The sequence below is a fragment of the Larus michahellis genome, chromosome 1 (assembly GCF_964199755.1).
Source record: "Larus michahellis chromosome 1, bLarMic1.1, whole genome shotgun sequence".
Lineage (NCBI taxonomy): Eukaryota > Metazoa > Chordata > Aves > Charadriiformes > Laridae > Larus > Larus michahellis.
In genome coordinates, this window is record NC_133896.1 from 109767859 (window position 1) to 109778118 (window position 10260).

Sequence of the window (10260 nt, forward strand, 5' to 3'; positions counted from 1 at the left end):
GTCCAAGCTGGAGTAGGAAAGGCAACTGAATATATTACATAATCTGAGCAAACTGGAGTCTTATTGGACTAAGCAGTAAATTCCAGTTTAGTATTTAAACTGTAGGTTAAAAGAAAAAAAAAAAAGATAATGTGACAGATGAACCGAACCAGACTCTGAAATGTTTTATCATTAAATAAAGTTTCACCTGTAAATTTAGAAGTGGATGACTTTTTCCCCCTTGATTAACTAGTTACTTTCCTAGTAAGGAAAGTAACTTACCTTCCTGAAGGTAACATATTAGCAAAGCAGTAATGTCAAAGGTTGCAGGTGTTACTGCTGTGAAATGGGATCTTAATTAATTGTTTTGTTGAATATGTCACTTAGATGTCATATATTTTGCTCTACTTATGCAAGTGAACTATCTGTAGACTTAGAACTTAAGTAAGTACCTAGCCTCGTGAGAGGTATCTCTAAGTGGTACAGACTGTTTACTCTTGTGTTGTGTTCTTCCTCAGACCCATTGAAACTGCTAAAGGACCAATTGGAGGTTGACCTTTGTACCTTTTCCTATGCAAATGATGTAATTCTCCATTCTATGTGCAGTTCTGAGGCTGAGCTGTGGGAAACCCTTCTTCTAAAGCCAAATGAAAGGGTTACCACCAACCCAAGAGTTTTGTGTGAATGAACATTTAATGATTGAATCCAATGGGATTATTTCTATGGAAAAGGACTGCAGGATCTGAACCCTGAGTGCTGTATAGTGAGGACTTCATCTTCTTTTATATTTTGTGAAGTGCTGTTCATATCTATTGTCCTGTGGGGAAAAAAATATTCTCCTGTAACAGTCTGACACTCTCTTGAACTGTCTATATGTTTTGGACATTTTAAGTGTTCTGCAACTTGTCTATTGTTCTGCTTCCTAAATTCTTCCCAGCTGGGGACAAATTACTATTTTAAATCAGAAACTTCATTTGTTTATTTTTAATTCTTGCCAGTAGTTGTGTTAAGTGACCATGAACATTGCCTTAATTGTGCAAGGAAGTGATTTGTTTAACTGCAATATTAAATGGTCCTTTCCATGAAAGCGCTGTTAGTTAGCAAAAGCTCCTAGTCTAGTATGCCAACTGGAAATTTGGGATTTTTTTTGTTTGGCTTCTCAACTGTTATAATTCTTCCTTGCATGGATTTTAGAGGTCCTGTAGAAGAGAATACCTACAGTAACATTTAATGTTGTGCCTAAAGAATGACAAATTTACTTTATTCTTTGAATTACTGCTGCTTACTCCTAGTACATGGTCCTACCAATCCCAATTCTTCATTCTACTATAGAACAAAGCCTCGGTATAACTTTAAACGCCTATAAAAATAAAACCATAGATATCTTTTTTTCATTATCCATTTATATGTCTTGTCAATTCTTTCCTTTTTTTTTTTTTTCCCTCTCACTAGTTTACTTTTTTCACAATCTCTAAAGTGTCTTTACCTTACTTGTTCATGTTTGCCTCTAAACAATCAGATGGAACATTTTTACAAGCTGTGTATTTTAAATCCCTCAACGACAGCTAATGTTTTCATTACTTATGTATTCACTTTCCTGATGAGGTATTCTACAATCATAACAAATTAAATGAGTGACATACAGTGTGCAGATATTTGTTTGCTCTTTGACTAGTTACAGAGAAACAGCTTGTACTAGGAAAACAAAATATGTAATTCTGAATTGCTGCAATAATGCCAAGCTAAAGGTGACACAGTTTACTGAATTTTATTTCTGTTTCTGAGTGCTGTAGTAAAGGTTGTCATTCGGCACCCATTAAGAATCCTAATTGGCATCTGTTGGAGAAGTTCTTTAAAAAAGATTATTTTGGTCTAATATCGTATATTTCATACTCCATCTCAATTAGCAATGCATGCCTCGTCTTTTCAGGAGAAGTCAAAAGAAAGTCCTCTTATATGTTTTTTGAGCAACTGGAGGATTTTTATTTTCTTAAAATCAAAGTCCACAAATCAACATTATGAAACATTTTCCTTCATCCTCATCAGTACCCTCGATGGTTCCAAGAATGAAATTTCCAGATTTGGAGTATAGTTAATCTTTCTGAGTGGTCAGAAGGAAGCTTATAGCGAATTGCTTTTTTCTCAATTTTTTTTTTCCTCTATATTGCTTTCTTTGCAATAAGAAAGTCTCCCATTGTCTCCCTGCTGATTGCTCCCCACCTTTTGCTGTTTACGCCTTGATTGGAATTCTTACCAATGTTGTGCAGCTGTAAAAATGAGGAATGGTATCATCTCTGCAGTCTTCCTGCTATATATGTTTTAATTGTAGAGGTTTAATTTTTGGAAGCTATAACTTTTTCTGTGTCAGCAGTTCTAGCCTTCAAGTCCACAAAGATAAAATATCTTAGATGAGGGGAGTGATATTCCTGCTACATTGCTCCTGCACAGTACCAAAAATGCAACACATAGAGAACAAGAGTTACAGATACTCATCACACAAGTGCTTGCTCTTAAGATTGTTCTGGAAAGCAAACATTTGGCTCTTGCTCTGCAAGAAAACAGGGTCAACAAACCCGTTCATGATGGAGCAGCATTTAGACAAATTTTTACGCTTCACAAGCATATGGCAATAAAATCACTTTCAAAGGGCACAGAGGAGATTCACTAAACTTATGTGAGGTAACTTAGATTAAGCAGACAAAAGAGATCAAGCATCCAAAGAAAGATCAGGAAAGTATGAGAGAGAAAGACCATGGAGGGATGTAAAAGTGATGCCAGTTCTAAACTGGATTCTTTTTTATTTAGATTTTTTGACCTACCTTTTGATTTAGAAAAGTAATCCACTCCCTGTCAAACACCAATAAAGTTCCCTTTGTTTCTCTTTTTGCCATCATATTTGGCTTTTTTTTCTGAAGGATATCTGTCATTTATCAAATCTTTTACTGATGTCATTTGGCTTTTTTTTTTCCTTTCCAACGGGAATCTGAAAAATGTGAATATTTGTGAATATACCTTAGCAGGGGGGTGGTGGTAGTGTCACAGATAGCAGTTGATTTATTTTAACAAGGCTAGTATTTGGCAACCCAAATTTCAAAAGAAATCTGCAAATATGATTAGTTTGACATTATTTCTTAGTTGCTTTTTTTTTTTTTCCCTTCAGTTCACATTGTCTGCAGCATCTTATGTCTTTCTCCTATCAAATGATAAAGACAGGTAATGCTGAACTTCCCAAACAAGCTGCCTGACTGTCAAGTGACTGTCTCCATTGACACAACACACACGCAAACACATGCTATAGAACCGGCATCCAAATAAACAGACAAGCTGTCCCTATTGACAATTGCTCCTGCCTCAGCATATGTATTGTCCTCTTGGATTATCCCATCTGCAGCTGCTTCAGCTCTGATGCCACGTCATCATCATTTTACTTGCTCCAATGGTTCCTCTTCAACAACTGAACTCCATCCTTCATGAACTGCATCTCAATGTCTGTGCTGGAACAAACTCTTCAGCTGCTTATGGTTCCTCCTGTACTGATGTTATTTAAAAAATATCTTCAAGACATGCCAGACTGCTCTTGCATATCATCATGATTATTTTTTTAAAGCTTGCTGCACAGAAAGCTACAACATAACGATGCCCTTTGATACAGAATGTTAGGGAGTACAGAGAAATTAATTTCATTTTATGAACCTTTAAAAATGGCTTGTGTCAATGTGCTTTAAAGCATTATCTTTGAAGAATTGTCTGCGAATTTGGGAGACAGGAACGCACTCAGGATTTAGAAAGGTAGGAATAGCAGTGGTACCAGTAACAAAACTTCAGAATAGAATATTCCAACTTCTAAATTAACTTCTACACTTGCAATTTATGTGGAAATCAGACTTCATTTTGATACAAATTCCTTTGTAAAACTCATCACTTCTCTATGCTGCTGGAGCTAGTACATGAAGCAAACGATCACACAAGATAACTGGGTGCCTTGTTTGGACTGTCTGGCTGCAAAAAATGTGAGTTTGAACTGCTCTGCCAGTCTGCCTTTATGGCCATATTGTCATATGGTTTTCACAGGTGAAATTTTCTCAAAATCAGAGGTTGTTTTAATATTTCTGGATTTAATTCTTCAGCTAACTGTATGTATCATTATAGGCTATATCCAACAAGAGATTTGGTCACCCAGTTCACAATGTTGTCAGGATTCACCTACATTCAAAGCTGGAACATCTTCTTCACAAGGTATGTTCCCACTGCCAAGCCATTTTGAGCGTTCCTGTTATAATACAGGTTCTAGTTTCTTATGGAACCAAGACATACAGGTTATGATGCTGGAAGGAAAACATATCTTGACTTTTACCTCACCTGAAGATGAAGTAGATATATTTACTGAAAATGCTAGGCAAATATTTAAAAACAACTCCTTTGAAATTCCTCTCAGAAAGCTTTTTGCATTGTGTTTTATGGGTTATTTTACGAAAGGGTCCGTCCTCTGAAAAAAGTGTTTAACTGGCTAGTTGGTTGAAAAAACCATCACAGGGAAATGTGTTGCATCTTAATTATGGTGATTAATATGTCCTAGGGTCCTTATTGTGATTCATATTTAGCTTCGCAACTTTATTTCTTTATCCAAAATAGCAATATGTTAAATTCTAGGGATAGCAGCAGAAGAGCAGAGAATTGTTCTATATTTGATTTTTCCACTTTTATCCTTTAGCTATATGTAAAAAAAAAAAAAAGCCAGTTGATCAAAGATAGTATTAGTACTTGATTCCATAGGGAAATCTTTTTTCTAATTTCAAACAGGAGTTTGGAGATGTACTTAAGTTCTTCTGGAATGCAAGGTGGATTCTCAGCAATGAGCAAGCCCTCTGTAGTTCAAAGCCGACAAAACTGGATAAAAGTTCAGAGATCTTCTCAGTTGAGTATTTTTTCTTCTACGCATGAACGTTAATCTTCATATTCATTTTGTATGATCCTGTCCTTCACCCTTGTTTCCTCTCAGCCTCTGGTTTGTTCAGAGTACCAGCTGTCTGTTCTCTTTCCCCTAAATTGTGGATGCATTTCTGGTTTGTTGTACTGAAATAATCTGCGGTGATACATAGGAGCATAGAATAGAACATAGGAAGTTCCGTTCAAATACACGGAAAAACTTCTTTACGGTGAGGGTGACAGAGCACTGGAACAGGCTGCCCAGGGAGGTTGTGGAGTCCCCTTCTCTGGAGATTTTCAAGACCTGCCTGGATGCAGCCCTGAGGGATGTGCTTTAGGTAATCCTGCTTTAGCAGGGGAGTTGGACTAGATGATCTCTAGAGGTCCCTTCCAACTCTGAAGATTCCGTGATTCCGTGATACGTGATACTCTGAGAGAGAGAGACAGTGCTCCAATCTGTGGTGATACGTGATACTCTGAGAGAGAGAGACAGTGCTTCCATTTTTATTTCATATAGTGCTCTATTTACAGTACAGTGTGGCAGTGATAATTGCCATTGCCCACTTACTTGGAAGTCTCTTAGAAGTGATACGTTACTTCTTAAAAGAGTTATCCTTGTTGAGGGATTTTTAAATCTGCCAACAAACTGAAGTACCATTGTAAAAACTTCTCAGTTGTTCAAATACAGTGTCCTTAAGAACTTTATTAAAATGGCTAGGTTGAGTAAAGTGACAGAATACCAGGTGCTCTATGTAGGTGGCAAATATCTGTTCAGGCAAAAAGTGTGAACTTAGAAATATGGGTTGACTGACTAAGACTTTTGCCACAAACTCAACAATATTTCCTCTCATCATGGCACGTGTTCACTGCGAGCTGTTGTAACCATATTCATCTTCAGGCAGCATAGTACAAGCATGTAAACAAAAACTGTTTTGATCCATTCTGTTTTATTCTTGATCAAAATACCATGGGTTTTCAAACTGACTTTTTTTTTTTTTTCAATCCTTGGAATAAAAAAAAAAAGGCAGTTTATACTTTTTTCCTCTCTGAGGTGCAGGTCTGATCCCGAAAGAGAAAGGTCCTCATACTTGAATACCTGACTGCATACTGACTTCAACGCAAGTCTTGCTTAAACCTACATATATTTCTATGTATTTGGGGTTAGATTTAACTCATTAACTATCTGGCCTACTTTACAAAAGAGCACACTTGAAGAATTTTTCCCCAATATTCATGTATATATTTTGTTTCCTTGCTAAGGTATGCATTAATGTAATTAACATTGATAAATTCGACACATTTGAGTGAGTGGTTTCTTTATGGATATGTTATGGATCTCAAAGTTCTTTCAGAGTGGCAGCTCAACCTTTACATAAAATATCTGTGTATAATTCAATAAAATAAGTCTTAGAGTGGAATGAATCCCCAGAAACAATCCTTATTTTGTGCTGAGGATTTGCTTTTTGAAGGAATATCAAGGGAGGACAAGAAATGCTTTTTTCTGTGTCATGCAAATGGGGCCATGATGGTAAAAATGATGTATGTATGTGTTTATAGGGTGAAAATTCAGATGTGCTTGAAATTAGTGGAAATTTCCATAGTTTTAAAGATTTGGCCAGTAAAGCAGGCAACGAAGAGACATAAAAAGTTTTCATGAATTTATTTTTCATGTTGAGATTATGGCCCTGAGCAAAACTTTGCGGACTTCACATGGCTCTAAAACTAAAATACATTTACATGTGGTATTTATTTGACTTACAGTTATAACAGTGATCATAATTCTTTTATTTTTTTAATTTTGTGCATTCAAATTCATAAAAAAGTTGATGATGTTACATTGACATACATGAACTTATTCACACAAGTAATTTCTTTAGCTTTTTGAAAAAAATTATTATAACACAGTTTCTTACCTGTGTAGCTGTTACTTTATTGGTCCTGTAGGAATCCAAATTTTGAATATAAGCTCCTTAGCAAGACTCCAGACGACCAATTTAGATGTCCTAACCTACCATGTAAGTTCAAAAAGCCCAATCTAATATACCTACCTATTTGGATCAAAGTTTGTAAAATAACAGAGAATAAGTAAAGCTGACAAGGAGATCAGATTTTCCATTTTATTGGAAATTTCCTGAAAATTAAAATGTGATAGTACCTTAAAAGTCAAGAAAAGAATATCTAAATATATCTTACTTTTATGTTCTTTAAAGCCTTAAATTTATTTTTTTTACATATATTCTTAAAAGTTTATAGTAATGAATCAACATTTCTAAAAAGGACAACACCCTGATTTCACTGTCATGAAAATGCTTCTTTTTAAAAAATCAGTGCATTTATCTCAACATTTCAATTTAGCAAAACAACACTTCATAGGGGAAAAATGTGTTCCTGAAAAAAAAGGAAACTGAGAGCTGAAAGGATTGAAAATAAATTTGTAGTGATTTTTTATGTGGGATGTGAGAGAGCCTGAAAAAAACAGATGTAGCAGCCTGCTGAGCACTAGGAGGCAGAAAAAGAAATATTTTATGCATTCCCAGTATTTATCTTCACCATAAATCACATCAGAATATTCAGTCTTTACACAACATAAAACAGTTTGTTTTTTGTTTATTCATTTATACTTTTTTTTTATTCTCAACAATTCTGTTGGGGGTACTGCACCTACTGTCATCCAAACTAGTGGTCCGGTCTCTTAGGCTACATTTGCACTGGCAATTCTAGCAGCATTTTAATATGCACTTTTGCTCCTTTGCCAGTCCCAGTGTCTGGCACCACAATAGGGAAACTGGAGAGATTAGGACTTGCCTATGTCATGAAACTCTAACATGCCAATAACAGAACTCTCACTGATATGAATTTATTTATAAATCTTACTTGCAGGAAATTCCTCCTGCCTGTATCTTTTAATTCCACCGTCTTTTGAATTTATTACTGATGACTGAATTATTCAAGTGTCTAAAATTGAGAATGGTCTAATGAAGGTGGCATAAAATCAATGCAATCTTCTTGCTAATTCATCATGTTTTCTGATTCCCAAAACCCATATCTGTTCTTCATTCCACAGTAAAATGGAGATCCACTGAAGGGACCTGATTATCTAACTCATCATTTCTGACCATACACTGAACAGATCTGTAATGCACACAGTAAAATAGGTACAAGAGGGACGATCTGAATGACTGTGGAAACACCAGACAGGAAAACCAGAAGAAGGGATGTAGGAATGGTACAGCTGGACAGCATCTACATTAGCAGGTTATTGAGATCTTGGCACATTTCCATGCAGCTTCTCAGCACCTCTGGGATTAGGAAGAGGACAGCTTGCTCAAAAGACACAAATCATCAGGAAGCAGTGGTAAGAAGGTGAGACATGACTGAAGCCTTATGACACCCAGATAAGAGATGAAACAGTAAGAAGAAGGTAGTGACTCATGGAGGTGACGTATGCTAGAGAGGCAAAACTTCCTAATTACCATCAGTTCTGAAAGAGTAAAAAAGGCACATCTAAAACTAGCACATGATCACCAACCTCAAAACAAACTAGAAGACATAATAAAACCTTGATAGCCATCATCCCTCCCCTTCTGCATCATCCCAAGGAAGCCTAGCTGTCAGGACCTCTTGGACATATGCCCACTGGTGTGAAAGACTGTGAATGAAAACAGTTTTCTTTTAAAACAAAATCACATTTGCTACCAGAGAGATGCATATGGAGCTTTGCTATTCTATTGCTACAAGACCACAATTTTACTTGCTTTAAAAATGTTGAAGGCCGAAGAGGGATTCCTCAGCAACCACTTCCATGTGGCCCTGGAACATGAAAAATGCACAAATGACTCTGTATTAGACACCACAAGGTCACCTTCTGCCTGGCGCAGAGGTCTAAGTCCACTCAAGGCTGAGTATCTTCATGCTGAGCTACTAACGCCTAAATCCTATGAGAACAGGCGCTTTAGGCATTTCTTTGTTTGTGGAGCAGAACTGCAAAAAAGCATTCAGAGCTGAAAAAAGAGAGTAGTTTCATTTCCTTTACCTTTTTAATGTAATAACTGAGCTCTTAGAACAGTAACTTTAATGTTAAGGGAATGAATTTTGATGTCTTGCTGTTCAGTACTCTGCCTTATCAATTGTGTTGTAAGTTTAAATTTTTTGCTGTTGACAAAATTAGCACCCGAACAGAAAAAAGAAAAATGCAAGTAGGCATGAACTGATCTGGTATGGTGGAGCTCTCTAGTTCCCATGGGATCCAGCAACAGTATTTGTATGTTATTCATAGGTTACTTAGTATAAAATCTTGAAAAGGCATTGGAGCGGAGAATGAAAATCAGGTACCTTCAATTTCCTAGTGAATTCCTTGATATCCTTACCCATAGCTTTCCTGCCCCAAAGATACAGTCTATCCATTCTGCAAAAAAACCAGCAAAAGAATCTGAATCTTTTCTATGAAGTCTGGAATGGCAGAGTAAGGCACTTCATTCTCAGGTTGGAAATGGGGGATTGAGACTGCTCCAGCAAGGCAGAGGAATGAAACCACATCTGCCATATAAAAGCTGAGTGTTGTGAAGAATTGAATTAAGAAGAACATCACAGGAAACATTATTTCTTTAGACAGAATTTGACCGATAAGAAAATCCCTTGCTGGTTTGTGGAAGAAAGGCTCTGCCTTTCTCTGAGCAACAGGCTCTGAATGATGAAATCTTAATGGCTGAGAGAAGCAACGTTTAACACGTTTCACTTTTCACAGTGTTACCTATAACTTAAAATGCCAGCTCAATGTGTTGGCAATGCTGGCTGCCTGGGTGGGAACCTTCAAATCTGTATTTGGAATACGATTCTTTTCAGTATGTGAATAAGTTTAAAAAATAGGAACTCATTATTCAACAGATCTTCTTTCTGCATGCAATTGGTTGCAATTGTTTGTCTTGAGACAAAAGTGATGTTAAGGTTTTTTCTGTTGGTTTGTTGGGATTTTTTCCCTCCTTCTTCCTTCCTGCTCCTTTCTCCTAGTACAACGCTGAAGTTGAATTCTGTCCCACCTTCTGTATTGTGCAGAGTTGCCAGTCATGTTCACGGGGAACCTAACGGGAACTGAAGGGAAGCTGATGCTGTTCCATAGAGTCCTTTGTACGTGCGAAGCCTGAAGTTAGTCTTTGACTGTACAAATAGAGGAGTTTGTGGGATTTGATTAAAAGGTAGTTTTAGCTTTATTAATGGTCTTTGTAAACTGCACTTATTTACCTCCCAGTGCTCTTCACATTGAATGCTGAAAAACAGAATCATTTTTTTATGAAGGAAAGTTTAAAATTGAAGATTTACTTGAAAGACACCACTAAACAGGCTGCAAAACCTCTAAAC

General features: G+C 36.6%; 1 long non-coding RNA gene across 1 annotated transcript; it reads left to right on the top strand.

Moving 5' to 3' along the window:
* Positions 1-4142: 4142 nt before the first annotated feature.
* On the top strand, positions 4143-8653 carry LOC141737858 (uncharacterized). The gene is made up of 3 exons (XR_012585254.1): positions 4143-4215; positions 4780-4893; positions 7970-8653. It is a non-coding gene; the product is annotated as an uncharacterized LOC141737858 (long non-coding RNA).
* Positions 8654-10260: the final 1607 nt, after the last annotated feature.